We start from the raw sequence: 23569 nt of genomic DNA on the forward strand, positions 1-23569 counted from the left end.
AAGTAAAGGCAAAAAGGCCAAAAAAATGTAACTTAAAAAAAAAAAAAAGTGAAATTATTTTTGGCCTTGGTAAAAGTGTTTTGCTGATGTAACTTTGTTTTATAAAATGTTAAAAAATGTTTTCCAAAATGTAAATTTGTCTCCAACTTTGTAAAAGTGTTTCTTCTTTTGTAAATCTGTTTTGTCCTTCAGGGCCACCGTACAAGTCTCTTACCTTAAACTGCATTTAATTTAACTTTAACTCAAGCCAATAGCAGGTGTGTCCGAAATGACCCCCCTCCATCTGACAAACACTAGAAAACATTGATACTGGATACACTGATCTCTGTGCTGTATGTTGCTGCTGAAGCTTTGATGAAAAAAAACCCCTCACTGTCGCTGTGTTAAGCACAGTTTTGTTGCTTGTCAACACACCCCAGAGATCTGGACAACCTTGTTACACAATATTACTTGTGGAATCCCAGGCATCCAGAGAGGACAATGAGTCTACACTGACCTGTAATCTAATATAACACACACACAGACACACACCACACGTCTCCGTGTTCTTACTCACTGCATACTTAGCATAGAGGTCACAGGCCTCTGCAGTCTGCGGTCAGTGGCTGGCTCTCTGAACGTGTGTGCGACTCGCCTCATGATGACAGTTGGAGCTCAGTTGTTGAATCTCGGAATTCTGTCCTCCATTCCTCAAAAACCCCTCCCTGTCGACCGCTTCGACTCCATCCAAGAAACTATTTCCTTCCTCTCATAAAATAAACTATCTCTGTCATATCTTTATAACCAAGAGTTTGTCTTGAGAGCTTGCTCAACATTTCTAGTAATTCCTGATAGTGTTTGTCGAGAAGACAAACATATGGCATGCAATCTTGATTCTATCCTTTCTTTCATTAGCAGGGAGAAGCAGTCGAGGCTGAAATTCCTACAAGTGGCAGATAGCTGTTGGCAGACACTCCAAGTGTGTCATGCCCCTGATGACACACACACACACGCACACACACACAGAGACACACACACACACACACACACACACACACACACACACACACACACACACTTGAGTGCAAAACTCTCCTTAAGGCTCACTACCACAGCCTCCAATTCTCTACATAATTGAAAATATAGGTGTGTGAGTGTGAGTGAGAGTGTGCGAGCCATATGACCTGAAAATGTGAGAGCTAACACCTGACAGGTGCTACTTCCTTATCGCTTCCTTTTTTAAATCAGGTTGTATGCATTCAGTAGTGCAATATTAACACTATTAAACTAGAATGAAAGAGATGGCAATAAGTCATCTTGCTGCCTTCATAATGTCTGTGTACTTTTACATGAGTTCCTCAATGGCCTGGTATCAGTGTCCGTGTGATTTCATATTAGGTTCAGGGATTAGGATTAGGGTTGCAAAATTCTTGACATTTTCAAAGTTGGAAACTTCCATGGGAATTAACGGGAATTTATGGGAATAAACAGGAATAAACCAGGAATGTACTAAATTGAAGGTTGGCTCTTAATAGGGAACTTCAATATAATTGGGGAAAATATATTTTAGCATAATCCTGACTAAAACAACCAGATTTCATGCAAGTACAGTTGAATATCTATGCTTTTCCTCAATCACATAGCACACTGCTTACTGCAGGGCTATTGAGACCACGCCCCCTACATGCACTGTACATTCCTCCATCACATGCACAGATGATTTCTATTTTGGATGGATGTCTGCTTATAACAAAACAAATATTTAGGCTTGGATATGATACCTTTCCATTAAATTCCCAGTTAATTCCCAGTTAATTCCCAGTGAATTCCCATAAATTCCCATAAATTCCCATAAATACCCATAAAGTCCCAGTTAATTCCCATAAATTCCCATAAATACCCATAAATTCCCGTAAATTCTCAGTTAATTCCCATACATTCCCAGTTAATTCCCATACAATCCCATTAAATTAACCTCAATTCCCAGTTAATTCCCATTAATTCCCATGGAAAGTTTCCAATTTGGAACATTTAAAAAAATTCCCCAGCTTAATTTCCCATGAAAATTTAACAGAAACATTCCACCCCTTTGCAACCCTAATTAGGATACTGTGATTACTTGACTAGACAACTTTCCCACATATACTAATCAGTTAAATGAATATGCAGTTTGCCTATCGGGCAAACAGGTCGGTGGAGGATGCAGTCAATATGGGTCTGAACTACATCCTGCATCACCTGGACTCCCCCAGGACCTACGCTAGGATCCTGTTTGTGGACTTCAGCTCTGCGTTCAATACCATCATACCAGACATCCTGCACCAGAAACTCACCCAGCTCACAGTGCCGGCCTCCATCTGTCAGTGGATCACCAACTTCCTGACGGACAGGAGACAGCAGGTGAGGCTGGGGAGCATCAAATCCAGCACCCGGACCATCAGCACTGGCGCCCCCCAGGGATGTGTTCTCTCCCCACTGCTCTTCTCCCTCTACACCAATGACTGCACCTCAGGAGACCCCTCGGTGAAACTCCTGAAGTTTGCAGATGACACCACCGTCATCGGTCTCATCCAGGACGGAGACGAGTCTGCTTACAGACAGGAGGTGGAACAGCTGGCTCTCTGGTGTAGTCAGAACCATCTGGAGCTGAACCCGCTCAAGACGGTAGAGATGACAGTGGACTTCAGGAGAAGCCCCCCCCCACTCCCCCCCCTCACCATCCTGAACAGCACTGTGTCTACTGTGGACTCTTTCAGGTTCCTGGGATCCACTATTTCCCGGGACCTGAGGTGGACCTCCCACATAGACACAATCAGAAAAAAGGCCCAGCAGAGGATGTACTTCCTGCGTCAGCTCAGGAAGTTCAACCTGCCCCAGGAGCTGCTGATCATGTTCTACACCTCCATCATCCAGTCTGTTCTGTGTACCTCCATCACTGTCTGGTTTGGCTCTGCAACCAAACTAGACAAACACAGACTGCAGCGGACTATAAGGACTGCAGAGAAAATCATCGGTGTCGACCTGCCCCCCATCCAGGACTTGTACCGGTCCCGGGCCAGGAAACGGGCAGGGAGCATTACCGCTGACCCCTCACACCCTGGACACAAATTCTTCAAACTCCTCCCCTCCGGCAGGCGCTACAGATCACTGTGCGCCAAAACAACCCGCCATAAGAACAGTTTCTTCCCCCAGGCTGTCACTCTGATGAACACTAAACCATAACAGTGTCATACCTGTCAGATAAATACTCTCTGTAAATATACATGTAGATATACAATGCAACAATTCTCAAGCAGAATTCCATATTTCTATTTTTTGTATTATTTAACTTCTATTTTATAATGTAAAACTACCTCTGCAACTCACCACTGCACTTTATCATATTATTTTAGCCTGTACATATTAGTCAAGCTATTTGTTGTTTCTTTGTATTTATAGCTAAGGTTATTGTTATTATATTTTCATTTTATTTTTTATTGTAGTTCTTATTCTTATTCTTATTCTTATGCCTTGTACAAAGAGAGCACAGTTTACCAAAGTCAAATTCCTTGTGTGTTCAAGCATACTTGGCGAATAAAGCTGATTCTGATTCTGATTCTGATTCTAATGAATAATTTTATTATTATAGACCTGAATAGCTTGTCATATGTTGTGTTTGAGCTGTATTATGGCCATCTGCCCTTAGCCAGTGCTGTGGCTCTGGTCAATGGCCATGATGTTTTAATGCTCTACTACCAGGATGTAAAAAGTTAAAGGTGTGGGTTGTTGCTGGTTAAACTGGCATATAAGCACTCATACGGAGCAATGTGTAACCAGTGCAAGCATGTGGATGTTAACCTGCAAGGAGGACCAAAGGCTGTGGGTGCTAGCTATGCTAGTGTTAGTCACACTCAGCAAACCAATTTGTCATTTCTTACTCACAGACTCTTTGAGCCCATGTTTATCCACATTAAATACATTTTGCTCAATCGTAGTGTTTTCTTATCTTTAAACAAATCAGGTGGAAGTTGAATTCCGACTAAGAAACTAGTTATTCATCATCATATTTCACACGTCTGCTCTGCCCTGCCATTGCTCTGCATTGATCTGTCTTGTTATGTCTCTTTTACTACCTCTGATGCTGGCTCAGTGTTGACTTAGTCCCACCATAACGCCTCCCTGACATTAGAATCGGAGATGAGACATTACAGGGGTGTAAAAGTTCCACGTTGAACTGACGATGTAAAAGGATCACAACTGAATCGTGGAATCTTTTCTTTTCTCATCCGACGCAGCTCTTCTTTCTAAGTATCAAATACTCCAGAACACTAAAATTTTTTATCATTCTGTTTTTCTTTTTGCATGATTTGAAATAACTAGTTAACTTAAATTAGCAAATTAAAAAGCCAATGCAGGAATGTCATTGTAACCAAGCTGGGGTAACCAGTGTGCTTCTATTTAAAGATGCTTTTTAAGTCCACTCCAGACTTGCAGCACAGCCTGGCTCTCTGAGGTTAAACCCAGTGCTTCCAAGTCAAATCTATAAAGGGAGTAGTATTTACATGTCTGTGTCTGAAACAGGGAGGAAGAGAGGAGGAGTGGGAGGAAGAAGTGGGACTGAATTTAAAATTTCCCTGACAAAGAAACAGCTGAAGCATGTCTGACCTTTGGGAAATCAGCATTTGCTGATATTCATATTGCTAACCTGTTTGTACCAGATTTGTCAAACAGACTATCACTGAGAACAGAAGCCATCACAGGACACTTCAAGTCTATTTTTTCCCAGACGACTTCCTGCTGATTATAGTTATCCTGATGCAGTAAATACCATGTTCAAACAAATGTTTAGAGTTAATACTATGTACTCACAGACGCTGCATCCAGTGTTAGCCAGAGCCACAGTGTCTGCAGTGAAATGTGTATTTGCATATCAATTATTTGAGCTTATGTGGCGTTTGTGAAAAAGGTAGTTTGCAGTCACTGTGCTTGTGTAAGTGCATATTGATCTGGCATTGCACATTTGTAAAATTATTATGTATCATTACAGAAACTTCAAGGCTCAAAGTCCTTCCCTTCCCTCATTTACTTTAGTCAGGTTTACAACCTTTGCCAAATGTTTTCAAAGAGCTATTAAAATTACAATATCTGCATATTTGATGCATGAGGTGTCACTTATTACTTTTCTGTCTTCTTCAGGATGGATAGTCAACGGGCCCTAGCGGGGTCATCCTTTAGGCTTTGACCTCTGACCCGCTGTTAGTGATGCGGCATCAGGATGAGGGCTGTCCCTGCAGGTCACAGAAGATGAATGATAGGCTAATGCAGAGTTTCAGTAGCGCTGCCATCAATCTGCACTTTCTCTGTAGGGCAAAAGGAATTGGCCTCAGGCTGGAAACCATGTGCTACCACCTCTATCTGCTCACATGATCATCTGAGACCCCTGACTGTGCTCTGTTCTGTTTTTTTTTTCAACTCAGCAGGCATAGTTTGCACATATACATGTTCACATATACAGTCTGCCACAGATCCTCCTCCTCCCCCCTTTCCCTTGTGTCACACACTGTTTGTTGAGTTAAGCTGCGGGTTTGGCCCCTGTTTTACATGTGTGTGTGTAGATAAGTGCTAAAGCAGACCCTGTGCTCGCCCCCCTGTCTGTCTCTCTCAAACTGACCATTTAAGCTTGTTCTTAGTTTTCTTCTTCAAGGAGTGGTCAAGGATCTGGAGCGCTGAATGCTTTGCACAGAGAAAACTGTTATTACAAGACTTAGCCAAGACAAGGGTTTGTTTTTTTGTCTTGGACTCAGCTCCACTTGTTTTTAAAGTGTCAGCTAACAAGTTAAACCCCACCTTTAACAATCTAACACTAGTTCCATAAATAAGCCTTTTTTTAATGTTTGCATGCACATGAGTCGTATTTCTCGGAATGTTTGTGTAACTAAAGTTCATGCATTCCTGCAGGGAGTTTAGGAAACCTGTGGCAAGATCCTCAAGAATGGTTGTGATATCTGTGGTCCCAATTTAACTTATTAGGTTCACCACTTGCATGTTGTTTACAGCCGGAGAACAGTTCACACCGGGTCTGGCCGGCAGCTGTACTAAATTGTTACTTAATTGACTTTGAAATAGACAATTTTCCTTTCCCTGATTATGTTACTCAAACACAATCCGCTCTGACCATATCTTCCCTCAAGCAGTTCAAAACTAACTCAAAGAATTATTTGCAAATATTAAACTCAGGTCTGTTTGGATGCAACTTCACGTAATGGACTCCCAATGGGCTGGCTTCAGTCTCTTTAATTTCCCTAGTGAAGCAGATGCTTCACCACATTAGCTAATAGAGGCCGATTAGCCCGCAGTGCAGTTGGCAGACAGTTATCAGCTGGCTAGTGTTACTAAGCGAGAACCCTATGAACAATACCAGTGCAGCTGACTCTCCCTGCCTTATCTCCATCATGTCCTGGAAAAACCGCGAGCAGTTCTGCCACTGCCTGGTCCAAACGGCTGCCTGATTTCATGAATTTGTGGGCGTTCGTGGAATGTGGGGTTGGAAAAAGGCCTAGGAGGGCTTTTGAGACATTTCAGAAAACAAGCGTCTTATTCAGTTGTTTTCGCCCATGTAAGGGGAAGCACCAGAGAAAGCTGGCAGAATACCTCAGGAGGCTGCTGAAATGGACCTCAGGCTGTTGTCTGGCAGATGTGAGCAAACAGGCGTGTTTGTTTGTATGATGAAGCACAAGTTATACATCATACATCTCTGGGATTCTTTACAGGGAAAATGTAAATCCTGAGATATTTATTGGAAGAAACACCCTGAGGCTTTGCACTGTGCTTGTCAGATTAAAGGTGTGTGTACAGCTTACCTTCAGGACATGTTACGTTTCTCTCAGGCGCAGCTTGTTTTGCGTTTTATCTCTTCTGCATGTTGTTTTTTTTGCAGCACAGATGTTCTTAAGCTGTCGATTTCTTTCTCCTCTCCCCTCACACACATTTTAAAGAGCAGAAAGCTTACCTCAGTTCACCTTATCCTGGAATCTACTATTTGTTTTCTGGGTTCATTTATTTCTGTCTGCCTGTCAGACTGAGGCTGTTTCCGAAATCGCCTACTATACTAGCAGTACGTACTGATATGTCCAAAATTCAGTATGTAGTAAGCAGTATGTGAACAAGAGCAAAATCTGCAGTATGCCAAAACTCCCCGGATGTCTACTGATTCGGGAAAATATCTCAGTGTGCATCGGACCAGTCTTCCTCGCGTACTGTTTCCCATAATGCACAGCGCTCGTTCTGCTTTTTCTTTTTCCTCATTTTTTGACGGGAGGAAATCCGTTTTTGGGTGCTGTGAAAGTTATCAAATTACATATAAACCACTTCCTAACTTTTTAAATCATAAATGGATGCTAAATAAGCTTTTTATTTATCGGCTTCGCCGTTGTTTACTTCCGCTTTCCGAAACCGGAAATCCAGCGAAGTCTGGCTCAGCATGCTGCATGACAGATCGGACAGAACAGTCATACTACATACTAAATTCAAATGCAGTATGTAGTAGGCAATACCTACTGCCTACTACATTAGTAAGTAGTATGTAGCAGGCCGTTTCGGAAACAGCCTGAGACTCTCAAACAGGGGTTTGACCTGTGACAATAATGCTTGAGGTTTCAGCAGGGAGGATATTGATTGTGGAGCTGAAGTATTAAGAGGTAAAGGGATAGAATGAGGGAGATGGGGGAAAACGAGAGAATTTCTGGCAGTTTGAGGGAGTATGAAGGTTAGATGTGGGGAAGTAAATGATAGAGGGAAGATAACAAGAACTTTTGAGTGTCTGAGATATAAAACACTTAGAACAAAGGATGACAGTATCCTGTGAGATAATGCATTAGTCTCCGTATTCAGATTTGTCCATCTCTCTGTAACTCAGAACCTCTCCCTTTGAAATCTATGGTTGTTTGAAATCGTCTAAAACAAGCTGATCAATGACAGTGACGCTAAATTGCACAATTGGATTGTATATGTCATATTGATGTGATTAAGTGCCTTGAAATGATTTAACAGACATTATCGTCTGATTAGACAAGTTGAACACTAGGACTTTGCTGCTGCAACAAGAGCCTGGAAAATATCTCTAACAAATTACCATTATTGCTTCATGCAGGTTTTTACAACAGAGATTATGTTTCCATTATCCAATATAGCTACTAAACTGTCAGCTCTTAATTAAATGCATTATGATTTTAGTTGTGTAAAATGTCTAAAACTCATTAAACTGGATGAAATTGTGCAAAAGCTGAGAGAGAAAGACCTTTTCTGGTTCTCTGAAACAGCGACAGCACATTCCAGAGACAAGAACTTTCAGATTTCAGAGGAAACGGTTACAAGCTTTAAGAAGTATCCTACAGAACTGGTTTCTCACAAGACTGGACGACTCATGAATTGCTGTACATTATGTACCTTGGTACAGTAGAGGTCTTTGTGTTACATTATGAAGCCCTCAGGCTGTGTCAGCTATGGGAGAGGTCTGTTAATGTCTCACTTTCATCTCAGGTGCAGCACATCACAATGAAAGAAGATGAGAAAACGGGTCTTTAAGCATCGCTGTAAAGCACAAATCACCTCACTGTAAATTGATCAGGCTGTGAAAATGCTTTCTGATGAGTGGTTACATTACCTCAGATAGCAGGTGTATGATGTTATTAGTTTGCACTCAGATGAGAAGATCCAACAGGCTCTTTTGATGCTGACATTGTTTGAAGGCAAAGATACTGATACTCTTTGTGGGTATCATTAATGGGAAACTATGTGTTGTTCTCTTTAAATCAGCCTGTCGCTCTGTCCTGAGAAAAGCGGCAACCTCTGGTCTAAAAATATGAGTCCAATGCGGAAGTGCTAAAAACTGCAGTTCATCGAGGATCTGCTTGAGGCTGGCTCCGGAAGTACCGGAAACCACATACACACCAATTCAAAAAAGACGATCTTTACAGCAGAAATAAACATGTTTACAGCCTGGTACAAAAGATGAGTGTAGTCTGGATAGTTCATTTCCTGATCGGCCCACACTGTAGGGGGGTGAATTTTTTTTCTTACGCAGCAATTTCAAAGATATTGAGATTACGAGTCTTCCAATGAGAGGCACAGCTGCCTTGATTGACAGGTGGGAACACTGTAGCTGTTGGCTAGGAGGCTCAAAGCCCGCCTCTTTATGTCACACTGGCTCGACAGCAGCAATATGGCTGCCACCGACGATTGGCTTCAAAACAGCTCTTCAGAAACAGATGGGTGACGTCATGGATACTACGTTCATATTTTATACAGTCTATGGTCGTGAGACAGAGTGGGAAAAAAATCTTGGATTTCGTGCAGCATTTTATAGTAAACTTCAATCTTACATCTAGCAATCTATGATAAACTGTATGCAATGCTTTAAGTGGAAAAATGTGCATTGTTGAAGACAATTGTTGTCAGAGTTTTCACAATTTCCAATCCATCACAATAAGGTGTTGTTAATTTGTGACAAATAAAAGGCTTGCAGCTCAGATGTCCAGCTCATGACAGTTTTAGTTTCATCAACAGTTGGAGCAGGTTTTGCTCATTACTCTACTTTGAGTTTAGTTCTGTCTAAGGCTTTTTGACATAGTTTTGTCTCTAATCATCAAAATCTTGAATTAACTGGAAGATTATCAGTATAACTGATCACTACTACTGACATGATCTGGTTTTACGTTAGAGTGTATTTGGTTTTTGCTCAGGTACTCCACAACCTTGCAAAAGCTAAAGGGGTTTAGAAACACTGTGTAAGGATGATATATCCACAGAGAATACCACATGAATAAAAGCCATAGTTTCTTCTTGCACTCTTCAGTAAACCTACAATTTATGCATGTGTGAGGCAACATGCGGAGTGAGCTGGGTCCCTTTGCAAAGCACTTTAAGTCCCAGAGAAATCATCCAGCACTCAGGGGACCACTGAAGCTCTGATTTTTGGCCATTCAGGCCATTTGTGTGCTTCCTGTCTCATGGTAAGGCCTTCAAAAGTGGCTTTATCCCAGTGCTAGGATGTGTGACTGAGCAGCCAAGCATCCCTGGAGCATTGCTGTAAGAAGCTTCTCCTCTTCCTCTGCCTGCCCCTATACTCTGCTGCTAGTTTACACATGTGAGTGTGAACATTTACTATATGTGCCTGCTCAGGCCAATGTGGAAGTGTATGATGTGTGTCCTGTGCAGTGGAATGTGTGCTACGTTAATGTCTGCAAGCAAAGCACAGTGACGGATCAGCAAGTGCCACAGTCCGCTATCCCCACTCTCCCTCTCTCTTTTGCTCCAGGAGCTGGGCAGCTTGCCTGCGGAGAGGAGAGTTGAGGTTAACACCATCCTCCAAAGACTCCCTATACTCTCCTGTCCTGATTGTCCTTCAGTATACTGCCCTTCTTATTAGCTGATGAGTCAGTGTTTGGACTTCTCTTTTATAATTTTAGTGCTGCTGAACTGTTGTCATTAAAGTGTCCAGCTAAAGGTTAAGACATTATAAAAGGCTTTCCACTGACCTTTCCCCCTCACACATGAACTTCAGTCAATTTCCAGACTATTTCAGGCCGTTAAGGTCCTGACCATAGACTGTAATAAAATATGAACGTAGTATCCGTGACGTCACCCATCTGTTTCTGAAGAGCAGCCATATTGCTGCTGTCGAGCGATTGTGAGGTAAAGAGGGTTGGCTTTGAGCCTCCTAGCCAACAGCTACAGTGTTCCTGCCTGTCAATCTAGTCAGCTGTGCCTCTCATTGGAAGACTAGTAATCTCAATATCTTCAAAATTGCCACGTTAGAAAAAAATTCAACCTTCGTACAGTGTGCATCTTGATCTTTAGTTACAACTAGTAAGTGAAAACAGCTAGAAGAATGTTCAGCTGCAGAGCAGGTGTGGAGACACTACTCACGACACATACTCGTAGAGGAGAGATAAGGAAAGAGAGATCGTCCACTCGTTTATCTGTAGCAGATGTTAGTCTTCGATGGATGGATAAAAGAAGAGTAAAAATGCTATTCTAAAATATTCTATGGCTGACAGCCCACGTATGTGCACAATGTGTGGGTGCCAGTATAGTTACTGATGCAGCAGTTACAGACACCTGCTTAGTGTATACATTAACACACATGGTCAATTTTATAGTACATGTGTGAAAGGGGCTTGAGTCTCTTTGGATACTTTAATCGAAGAATTTAAGATCACATACATACGTGTACAAATGGTCAAAAAGATTGTTTTGTTTTTTTTGCACCATGGCTAGGTGAGCAGATCAGTATTCAAAGATGACTCTGGAGTCTCTGTATCATTGTATTTGAAAAGTACATTCAGACTGTCAAGGCTGTTGTACATCTTTTCAATGCTTTACAAAACTTCTGTGATTGCACAAATACAAGAATAAGGGTTAACCCTCCTGTTACTCTCAAATTTAGTAACATCTTTTATCCTTGGGGTCAATTTGACCCCAGCAATTTAAAACTCCAGTAACTGATTGTTACCCAGGTTTATGTTTCAGATACTTTGTTTCTTTGTTGGCTACCTAAATAGCTTTTAAATAAAACACAATTTAAAGCATTTAGAAGGACTTTATTTGTAAAACAGAACATCAACCTGCCGAGAGTTTGTCATGCTCTCATCTCTCTGCCTTGTTTCTATGTTATCAAGACGTATGACACAGGACACATCATTGAATGTCTTTAGAGACATGGTGGCTGCAAATATTATATCATTCGGAAGGTTGGCAGTTCAATCCCAGCTCCTGCAGTCACATGTGGAAGTGTCCATGGTTATAGTGACCTCAATATCATCCAAAACAACCAAAACAAGTGTGTGTAAAATGCTGAAATTTCTTATGATTTATACAGCTAAAACAGCCTGGGGTCAAATTGACCCCAAGGAACACCTATACGTAATTTTTTTTTTACAGGAAATTGGAACATATCAACAATTTAAATTTATGTTTTCCCAGCTGTCCTCAATAATTAGGAAAAGTCATGAAATACGAATCCAAAAAAATAATGTTAATCATTAATTTAGAGACATTAACATTAAATGGGGTCCAATTGACCCCAAGGATAACAGGAGGGTTAAAAAAACCATTGAGTCTCAGACCAATTGTACAGGATTTTTCATAAAATATGTCACGCCACTAAGATTAGAATACCAATGCCGTGACAATGACGTCTGGGTTTGGGAATTTTGGGGTATTAACAGGCGGTTTTATACCATTCAAAATTTGTTTAAGAGGTTTACCTCTTTTGCTATTTTGTTTTGCAGGAGAAATTCAGTACCAGTCTCCTTCAGGTCTTTGCTTGAAATGAACTCAGACTGTGGTGCAACTAAATCTTTCATAGGACAGAGTGGATTTCTTAACCTGTTCGGATGGTTGGTGGTGCAGTAAAGTCTGCTTTGGATGAAGAGTTAGCCTTGAGGTAGCCGCTGTAAACAGTGTTATCAGGCAGACTGCAGGAGGAAGTGTCCGTCATCAGCTGAGCGATCAAACCTTGGTTCTCCATCACGCTGGTATTTCCGAGGTCCCGCTGGATCCTGGACCTTGCTTCTCTTTGTGAAAGTCGGATATTAGAAAGGTCACGCACTGATGAGCGGGTGTGTTTCTTAACCCAGGGACTCAAATGATTTAATTGCTTGTAGTGCAGGACTGAGAAAAGAACTTTCCTTTCAGCTTGAATGTTATTCTGAAAGATCTAGAGTTAGCAGCTTTCAAAAGGCATTATTGTTCTTTCAAATATCACCGACTCCCCTCACCAAGCAATGCATTAACCTGGAATTTCAAAGAGAGGAAAATATCTAATTTATTGTTAACCCCTTTGCACTTTGAGGCACTTGCAGCCACTTGTTCTTTAACCTTTGAACTCCTTAGCTCAGGTTAAGATGCTCCCTTTGTGGCTGACTGGCTCTGTCCACATGCGGAGGTCATACGTGACACACACAAGAGCTCTAGGCTCTTTCATCGTCCGTCAGAGGCCATGAGCTTCAAAGAGCCTGTGCCCTGAGGCTCACCTTTTATGTCTCACCTACATAATTACACCTCCAAGCTGGAAGCTGTGTTGGTCCCCGCATAGCCGTTAAACTAAAGGCCACTCGAGCCGCAGATGAGCCGTTACAGTGCCACTGAATTAACCAAAGGTCAATGAGGCCACACCTGGTGGGCAGCCTGTCTTTGTGGCATCAGTTGTGCAGTGTGTGTGTGTGTGTGTGTGTGTGTGTGTGTGTGTGTGTGTGTGTGTGTGTGTGGTGCATCAGTGTGTGCAGAAGCTGAGACAGAGTGAGGGAGAGAAGCTGCTCGGGATTAATGTTATTGAATTCTGTTGGAGGAGATTAATGGAACAGTGGTTTCATTAGGATCAAGAGCCTGAGACCGTATTGCTGTATCCTCCACTTGAGAGAAAATTGCAGTCATTGTATTACAGCCTCTTACAGTCCTTCCCTTATATCTCCCCTATAGTGTTTTTCATGAGTCATAAAGCCTAGCCTAAACAAAAGACGCTTTCCATGTCTTCACTTGTAGCTGGAGGTGTTTCGGATGGAGGTTGTACCTCTGAAAGGTGAGACCAAACTCCCTTCAGGACACCATGAACACAGAACACTAATTAATTTAGAGATACATTAAGGATCGTCTTAAAGACAGATGGAGAAGAAGAAGAAATACAAGAGGACAGGCTGAGAGAAAGAGAGAAACAGGGAGAAAGACAGGGAATAAAGCCCAGTGTTCCTCCTCTTTTGTGTGAAGTTAAACTTGGCAGACCCCCAGGCTGCCTTCACCCTGATGTCATCTAACATATCTCTGACCTCAGCTCACATCTTGCCTAGCAGCGTAGCACCAAACGATATGGCAACCAGATGACTGATCTGCAAAATTATCCAATGACGTAGTGCTTTTTGTACTAGTTTGTGTGGGACCTTTCTCACCATACATGGTCATGTTGAATTATATGTTGCCTACAGACACAGAAAGAAGGAACAATGTGCTCTGCGTGTGGTTAGTGATGGACCATCTGAGGTAAGAAATATGAGTCATTCATCCTGAAGATGATTCTATTCACAAGGCCAGCATTAAATATCAAATACATAGCTTTATAACTTTCTCATCTAGCTGCAGTTAGTTAGAAAACTTGACCTTTCAAAGCAAAGGACCCTCCAGAATACAGTTTAACATCAAGATCAGCAGTTACATGAATAAAACAAAGGTAGGCTTGGATTCCAGCTGACCTTGTGACAGCCAGACAAACTTCACTGTTCATTTGAGAAAAACATCTCACTAGATTTAGAGGCTGAGCTGGAGGTCTAACATGATGTTCAGATAGCGTTACAGACTTGGCAGGGACATTTATTTCTTCAGTTAAGTGTCTTTTCCAATGTGCTGTAGGAAGTGTTTGCTGTCTTAAGTTAGTAGAATTGATACACTGGAAACAGTAATGGAGAAAACCTCCATTGCCTTTTTCATACGTGAACTCCTGACATTATTCAAGATAATTTCAGGCCCTGATACTTTCAAGATCTTGCCTTTCAACCATTTACCTCACAGCAGAGAATCAAACGTGTCAGATGCACTCTGAGGCCGGATTTATACTTCTGTATTGAATCTACGCCGTACCCACAGACTGTATAAATAATGGACCTGGTATCCATGACGTCACCCATCTGTTCCTGAGCGCTGTTTTGAAGCAAATCGTCGACGGCAGCCATATTGGAAATGCGGAACTCAACCAGTCAAAGTGTGACATAAAGAGGCGGAGTTTGAACCTCCTAGCCAACAGCTATGTGTTCCCGTCTGGAAGTCAAGTCAGTCATGTCCTTATTTGGGCAAAAACTCGTAATCTTAATATCTTCTGAACCGTCGCCTTAAAAAAAAAATTCACCCCTGTACAGTGTGTGCCGATAGAGAAATTAGCGATGTAGAGCCATGCCGTTTTTTGAACCAGGCTGTAAACATGTCTATTAATGCTGCAAAGATCGTCTTTTTTGAATTGGTGTCTATGTGGTTTCTGGTGTTTCTGCAGCCAGCCTCAAGCAGATTCTTGATGAATTGCAGTTTATAACACATGGGCTTCATATTTTGAGACCGGAGGTTGCCGCTTGGCCGTACCACACAATGTAGGTTTGTGTAGCTCTGCACCAATGCAGAAGCTTCCTTGGTCCACTGGATAGCATAGTATTTCTGCAACAACATTTTCAGTATCCCCACCATCTCCTCCCACGTCTCCTCTCTTTTCTTCTTTTGCAATAACATCAACATGTATCAGCCCCAACGTCACATATTCAGTCACCATGGTTTCCTGTGCAAACTTATAAGAGTATGTAGCAGGACCGAAAACTGGCAATATGACTAGCATAGAAATTGCACTGCCAACTAGTGCTTAGGCGGAGCAATGAAGAGCGATGTGGACCCTCCGATGCATGAGGATGCAATACTCTCAACGGCATTGGCCAATTGGGGGGGGGGGGGGTGCTGGAAAGAGTCCATAAAAAGGGTGAAAAATCCAGCTGTCTGTGGATGATATTTGGAGATTTTCAGGAGAGCAGTGCATGTGTGGGGGGGGCTCATGAATCTGGAAAAAGTTAATAAAGCCACTTCCAGTCTGTGCTGTAAAAAACCTCCTCGGAGAACTGTAAAGAAATAAGACTGAACTTTGTACATCAACTCATGCCATTGTGACGTGATTAGACTACAACATTTGCATTTGGAGTTCTTGCTCAACTCAGTTCTCTTACAGTGAAAGTGCTTTCACTTTGACAACACCAACAGCTCAGCACCGTCTGTATTTTGTGATGTAAACAGGCAGTGGCAGTTACTTGTTTTGTGTGTGTCTGGTTTGCACGTGCAGTCAAGTCTCTCTCTCCAGTCTTTTGTCTTTGTATCTGTGTAAGGTGGGGGTTGGCTGTATTGTCTAAGCTGACAGATAGCTGTAGACTGGCCATGACTTGTGTCCCTTGTTTCCTGTTTGAGGCCTACAAACACACACGCACACACACACCTTCCTCAGTCTCCTTTGCTGTGTCTCCTGTCAGTGTTTACCAAGTGTAGCCGTTATTCTTTGACACTCTCCTTTCTCCTATCATCCATCATGTGTCTCTCAACCACACATGTAACTTCTTCCTTTTCATACTTTATTTTTTGTGTCCAACTCTTCTGTCTATTCTGCGTCCGCTCTCTTCCACACCCTTCATTCTTCCTGTCTCCTGTCGTGCCTGCTCTCGTTCCAGCACTATTCAACTCAACTTCCCGTTGTACTACATGAGGAGGGGTAAGAAGTAATTTGTGCATACTATGGTACTGCTGCAGTACTGCTGCATCTCCCCCGTCCGTTGGACCTTTTAAGGAAAGAATCCAAAGCGCTCCGGCGGCCTTAGGGAGATGTTTGGAGGTTGATTTATTGTAATGCCTCATCCACTATCTCATTTCTGGGGTTTCATTTTTCCAGCACGTAGCAGACTTTTATGACCTTAGTCAGCATGTGTGTTTAGAGACTGCTGTGAGTTAACATCCAGGCACAGATAGCTTTCTAACAACTGATCACTCAAAAGGGATCTCTGTGGGAAATGTAGGTCAAATATGCTGTAATAACACACCTTATTAAACAATCTGAAAACTGTGTTTGAGTTTGGAATGGACAGATGAAATAATCAAGTCTGTCAGCGACGCTGCAAGACCGTGACCTGAGTCAGAGAGCGCATGTTTACATTAGTAATCCTTCCAGCACAATGGATGTGTGTTATCCATGTCACTCATCAGACCTGGACAGTGTGCTGTGGAGGAGATAACACCAGCTGAGTGGCAACAGCTCAGGTTTTAATAGGGATCCATGCAGTAAGCTGCTTGCTATGTAGGTTATGTCTTCATATCACCACAATCTGGCTGGATTAAGATTTAGGATTTAGCTATTGTATGTCAAACTTGACTTTACAGTGAGCACTCATATCTGCGTTATGGGATTTACCGAGAGAAAGTTGGACATGCTTTAGTGTGAGTGCATTAATGCATGCATGCCTGTGACTATATGGATCTGATGTTGCGTGAGGGGAAAACATGATTGCGTGTATGTGTCGTGCTTCTACTTTCTTTTCCTTTTGCCCACCGGCAGACTAAGTAGTGATGGTGGGATGTGTGCTGAAGGCCACGTAGGGGAGTGAGCATTGATTTGACAGCAGTTGGCTTTCAACTCACTCAGCTGGTTTTACTCTCAGCCAGATATGAGGAGAAAAAAAACACAAAGCCAGGTTCACAGGTTCACAAAAACAAACACAACGGAGGTGGGGGACTTTTCAAATCGACATGCAGCACTCAAGCAGTGTATGTATACACACACACACACACACACACACACACACACACACACACACACACACACACACACACACACACACACACACACAGACAAACAGACTTGTGTGTGTGTGTGTGTGTGCGTGTGTGTTGACAAAAAAGAGGGAAACACTTTGTGAGTCATAGGTCTACATTAGGATCAGTTCAGGATGTGTTTTGGAAGGGAATCCCAGCGTGAAACAAAGGATTAGGGCTTTGTTTGTGTGTGTGTGTGTGTGTGTGTGTGTGGGTGTGTGTGTGTGTGTGTGTGAGTGTGTGTGATTTAGTGAGGGAGTGAATGAATAGAATATATGCAGTCTGTTAGCAGTGTATGCAGATGTGGCTGCGGGGCAACGGGGGATTTTTCATCGAGGTCAAAGATTGAGGAGTCAAAGGTGAAAGACGAATGTTCAGATATTTAGAAGGGTCTTTAATATTTGGCTTCAGTACGGCCTGTGTCCACTAAGGGCATTTTTAGAGCCTGCCCTCTATTTCAGAGTGCTTCTTATCAATGCTAATGTTGCTAGATTATGAAAGTTGTCCTGCAATACTTCTGCTGCCTTAGTAGTGACTGTTAAAGTCTGTTTTGAATACTCTGTGTGGTTCATATTTGTGTTTATTAGACACGCTTTTTCACAGAAAAAGCAGAAAAAAGTAGATAAAAACGTGAAGTAGCTTCAGCAGCAGCTACCTGAAAATTGTACACTCAAAAAAGTGAGTGTGGTTAGTTTCCGGTCTGTATGGACCTCTGACATCATTGTTGACAAAGTTGATCTCACAAGCCCCTTCCCTTCTTAATTTTGACTGGTTGGTGATGGAGAGGCGACATTAATGAGTGTGGTGGTGGTCAAAAAATCATTTTAACAGATGCCACTGTGAGAACAGCTGAGGCTGAGGTCGTTTTAGAGGTTTGGATGCTGAGTGCCAAAACACCAATCTGCATCAGATTAGTTTAGAAAAGTGAACAATAGTCCTTAATGCTATTTGTCTTGATTGCTGCCTTTATTCTGTTATTCTATAACCTGTTGTATATTTTATTCATTTTTATACAAAACAAACAGAACAAGACAGCACAGACGTAGTCAAATTACTGAATAAAAATAAACATATACATATAAAAGCAATAATAACATACATGGGTCATAATAAAATATATATCATATCAGATACAATCTTATCTAAATTACATGTCAAAGGAAAAAACAAGACCATGACATATTTTTGAAGATAAAATGTGGGCACCCTCTCTGCAGTAAGCCAACCAGATCGGTGGGAAGATAATCTATGAATGGTTGCCAAATATTATAAAATAGGTTGTCATTGCCCTTTAATTTAGCACTGAGGTGTTCCATAGGAGAAGCCTTGAATGTTTCTCTGTACCACTGCGTGACCGATGGAGGCTTCTCCTGAATCTATAATCTGTTTTAAGTCTTTGTGCCAGTAAAAGTCAAAATGCCTCACTTTCTGTGTACTTAAGCAAAAGGAAAGTTTCTCTTTGAATGACAGATTCAGTACATTGATTTGTATAATCACTGTTTTGTGTGTGTGTGTGTGTGTGTGTGTGTGTGTGTGTGTGTGTGTGTGTGTGTGTGTGTGTGTGTGTGTGTGTGTGTGTGTGTGTGAGAGAACTGTGTGTGAACTGTGTGTGTGGTCCTGCAGTCTCTAAGTCTCCAGAATTCCTTTATAGCAGTCATCCCATCACATTCTGCCTCTTTGTCTGCCGGCTATATTAAGGTGTCGCCTTATGAGTAACATGTGCAAACAGCCATGTGGGCTTACCTGTGTGTACATGTGTATTAACTGGTTTGTTTACATTTCCCACAGTGTGTTTTGTACGCACACATACGCTTTGTATGTGAGGGTATTCTCTTTCTCAGAGAGAGAGAGAGAGAGAGAGAGAGAGAGAGAGAGAGAGAGAGAGAGAGAGAGAGTAGGGCAGGTGTCAGGTGGAGTGGCAGGTGGCAGCTGGGAAATGGGAGGATTTCCTCTTTTTAGTAACGACTGATTAACTCCCACTCTCAGCGCCGTCCATTCATGGTGACTTTGGATTTGCTCACTTAAATCCATGTGCTGTAAATTGGCAAGTTCAAAAAGCATTTGCTGATGTAGTTGAAACATGTTAAAATAGTAATCATGATGCCTTATGCAGAGAAAACTCACTTCAACAACACTCATATATAATCATTTAATCATTTAATCATTTATAAATTATAAATACATTAGTTTGTGTGATGCAAACATATAAGGAATGGACCATTTCCCTTTAAATTTCATCAAAGTGTTCATTTCAGTCGCACAAACTACAATGAATGAAACTTAAACTGTATGAAATAGAAATAATTAAGTGACTCTTTGTGCTTGAAAATAAAGACAGACCAATTAATCAGTTGGCCGATTCATCAGGCTAAGTGATGGGAATTAATTTGCCTTTATTATTTTTATTTTTATTTGAATCATTATTATTTGAATTATTACTTTAACATATATTTATCTTATTTAATTATTTATTTATCTAGTTATTTCTTGTATTCATCTGATCTTGTTTTAACTTTTCTTTCCACGATTACTTATTTTATTAATTTTACTGTATTGATTTTATTTTATTTCGAAGTATTTTATTTATAATCATGCCTTTTAAAATTTTTCCATTTCTGTTGTTTTCTGTCTCTGTTATTCTGTGAAGCACTTTGGGCTGCATGTTTTTTTTATGTATGAAAGGTGTTATATAAATAAAGTTGAGATTAAATAATTAGTAAATTGTGACATTTAAGTGAAAATATTCATCTTCTTTTGATTTTGATGCTTTGTTAAAATACAATTTTTTGCTGCATCTGTGGTGTGATAAAAGTGAATAATAGTCAAAAAGGACGCACAGCAACTATATTCAGATTCTGTCTGCCTTCTAACATTTTGACACAAATTAGATTCAACAAGAAAGAGGAAGAGAGGCACACGATGACAAGGAGAAGGAAAAGGGGATAATGGAGGGTTAAAATAAGCTCTTAGTGTGAGACAGAGAGGGAGGAGATGTGATGCAGTTGTTTGTTTTCCACGTCAGTCCTGTCTGAAGGGATCGCCCCCGTGGGAAAGAAGACTTCCATATCATCAAAGAGCAGACAGATACTGTAAAACTACCACTCTGTCTCCTCTCGTTTCTCTGACTCACTTAGCTTTTTCAAACCTATTCTGATCTCTATCTCGGGTTGTGTGAGTGCTGCTGCTGCAGATGTTAGTTGCTAGTTGGATCGGATTCAGTTACAGATCAATATCATCTCCTGGTGGGCCGTTGTGTGTCCATAAAGCTTTCCTTTTCTTCTATTCATCTTTTCGTTACGTGGTGTTTTCCCGGTGCCACACACACTCACTCACACCTCCCTTTCTTCTCCCCGTGTGTTGACCCCGAGTCAGTCAGGGTCTCTTGACCTCCCGTCACCCCACCAGATTAGTTGCCATAATTATCACACTCCATTAAACTTCCATGAACAGCTGAGATGGCCGTGGAGTGAGGGGCCCCAGCTGTCTCCTCTGTGGTCTAATCTGCAGATCCTCGTCATCCTTGTATGTGTGCCTCGGGTCACAATATGGACTAAACACACACGGTTAGACAGAAAAACACAGACAGGATCATCCTAGTGTTTAGCCCAAAGTGTCTTTTCCTTCACAATAGTAAGCAAATGATCACTCGAGTGGACACCGTGGGGATCAAAGAACTTGAAGTGATTACAACACTGAGGACAGGGATTCATATTGTTTGTGTTGCTTTCTTAAACTCTTTGCTTTAAGGGAGAGTGTAACAGCACTATGTGTGTCAAACATTTCAGTGGGTGGACTGGAGTTGACAGACAAAACACGGCTGATGGTTGACGTCAGCTCAGTTGTGATTTCCCCTCCGGCATCTGGGTAGCTTGCTTAGCTGAGACACGTGACATTCATTCTCAAATTGAATTTGCTTGATTGAGGAAAAGTTTCCCAAGTTTGCTTTAAAAATGTAAAAAATTCTGAAAATAAAACAGAAGCAGAGCTTTTCATTGCTGAATAAAATAATGGTGATAATCTGGTCACCATGCGTGCAACCCAGATTAAGTTTGGGGTCAGCTACGTTGGCTTAAACCATTGATTCCCAAACTTTTCAGCCTGCGTCCCCCAAAATATAGGTACCAAAGACTCGCGACCCCCCTCCAAGTGATTAAATGTTGTTTCATACTTAATTTAGCTGGTCTGCAGAAAACTAAGCACCTACATGTACACCTGGATGTATTTCCTGTGGTGTTGTGAATTAACTTGCTGCTACTGATGCTTTTATTAATTCATTGTTAACTTACCCTAACTTTAGGGGTCATCAGGCAACAAACAAAGACAGAAAACTGATGAAACATTTTTAATTTTGCAAGATTTTATTTGAAATGTAACTATTTTTGTCAATATTTTATAGAATAATGGGTAACATAGGCAACTTAAGATCATTCTAAAAAGAAAAACAATCTCGCGACCCTCCAGGAGGTCCCGACCCAGACTTTGGGAACCAGTGGCTAAAACTATTAAAGAAATTCAACAGATTTGTTCAGAAGTGACTCTTACTTGTTTCAATGGAAAATTCAAATTCCAAAGGTAAGAAAACACAAAGAAAACTGTCACGATTGAGCAAAATGTATTTAACACAGCTTAATATGGGATCACAGAGACTGTGAGAAAGCAATGACACATTGGTTTGCTGAGTGTAGCTAACACTAGCAGAGCTAGCACGACCAGCCTTTGGTTCTCATTGCTGGTTAACATCCACATGCCTGTGCTGGTTACACATTGATCCGGTCAAGTGGTTAAATGCTAGTTTAGCCCATAGACTGTATAAAATATGGACGTAGTACCCGTGACGTCACCCATCTGTTCCTGAAGCGCTGTTTTGAGGCCAATCGGCGGCGGCATCCATATTGCTGCTGTCGAGTGATTGTGAGGTAAAGAGGCGGGCTTTGAGTCTCCTAGCCAACAGCTACAGTGTTCCCGCCTGTCTATCAAGTCAGCTGTGCCTCTCATTAGAAAACTCGTAATCTAAATATTTTTGAAATTTCTGCGTAATAAAATAATCCCCCCCCCCCCCTCACAGTGTGTGCTGATCGAGAAATGAGATGTCAGATTACACTCGTCTTTTGTACCAGGCTGTAAACATGTTTATTTCTGCTGTAAAGATCGTCTTTTTTGAATTGGTGTGTATGTGGTTTCCGGTAATTCCGGAGCCAGCTTCAAGCGGATCCTCGATGAACTGCAGTTTTTAGCACTTCCGCATTGGACTCATATTTTTATACCAGAGGTTGACGCTTGGTTTAACCAGAAACAGCTCACACAACTTTATCTTCATTTTCTTAATCAAAATATCGCCAAACCCTTCTGCACTGCAAAATGCTAGAAAGTCATCGAATCAGGAAGACTTGGTGACATTGGTGATCCGTTTGCTTTCTTCAAGCCTCATGGCTGTGTTAAATATCAATTTCCGAACACTTTCATTTCTTTGCTAAAATAAAGGTGTTTCCACCTTGCTGCTCTTTGTATTTTTTCTTCAGCATCCTAACCACTAAAATAAAAATTAGAAATTAGAAATCAGCTTCAGTAATGTTTGCTTGTGGCTCATCTGCACATCTGTGCATGAGTGCTGTCGACTGTTGGTGTTGTTGCTCAGTCATGGGGTGATTGTTTCAGTAACCAGTAACACAATCTGCAGTATTTTCAACAAAACTAAGACTGCTGTTGAATAGCTGTTGAGCTCAAGGAAACAAAATTGTACAGGAGATTCAATAAGACTTTACAAGGAAAAGTTCAAACTTCTTGCCTCTTTTTCTGCATACATCATTATTACCATTGTTCCTCTGAGATGCAACAAATCTTTAAACTCACGTTGACATCAAACAGCAAAACAAAACACTGCAGTTTTCTTTTCCCTGCCTCTAACTTCCTTCTTCCCTTCTATTTCCCTCTTCAGAGAATGTACTGCACAGACAAACACACACTCCTGCCAGTCCCGTAAACTAGGGTTTGATTGGATGAAGTCCCCCTGTCGTTCATCTGCTCAATCTATGTGACGGCTGCTCTCATGTGTGACTCCATGCTCCTATTCCCTCACTGTCCTGTCGTCTCTTTTGTTCGTCCCTCCTCTGACCTGTCTGTCCAGTGGAACTGGTTTCTCTGGGTGTTGTTGGCAGAGTGTTTACCTTTCTATCTGCTTTCTTTCATTCCAAAAATTTTACTCTGACGTTTGTGCTATTAAAATTAAATGCAAATTTCA

General features: G+C 41.5%; 1 protein-coding gene across 2 annotated transcripts in view; it reads left to right on the top strand.

Moving 5' to 3' along the window:
- dip2a (disco-interacting protein 2 homolog A) overlaps nucleotides 1-23569 on the top strand; it is a 103094-nt gene that overhangs the window by 15325 nt on the left and 64200 nt on the right. The window lies entirely within an intron of this gene.

The sequence above is a fragment of the Notolabrus celidotus genome, chromosome 10, assembly GCF_009762535.1.
Source record: "Notolabrus celidotus isolate fNotCel1 chromosome 10, fNotCel1.pri, whole genome shotgun sequence".
NCBI classification, from domain to species: domain Eukaryota; kingdom Metazoa; phylum Chordata; class Actinopteri; order Labriformes; family Labridae; genus Notolabrus; species Notolabrus celidotus.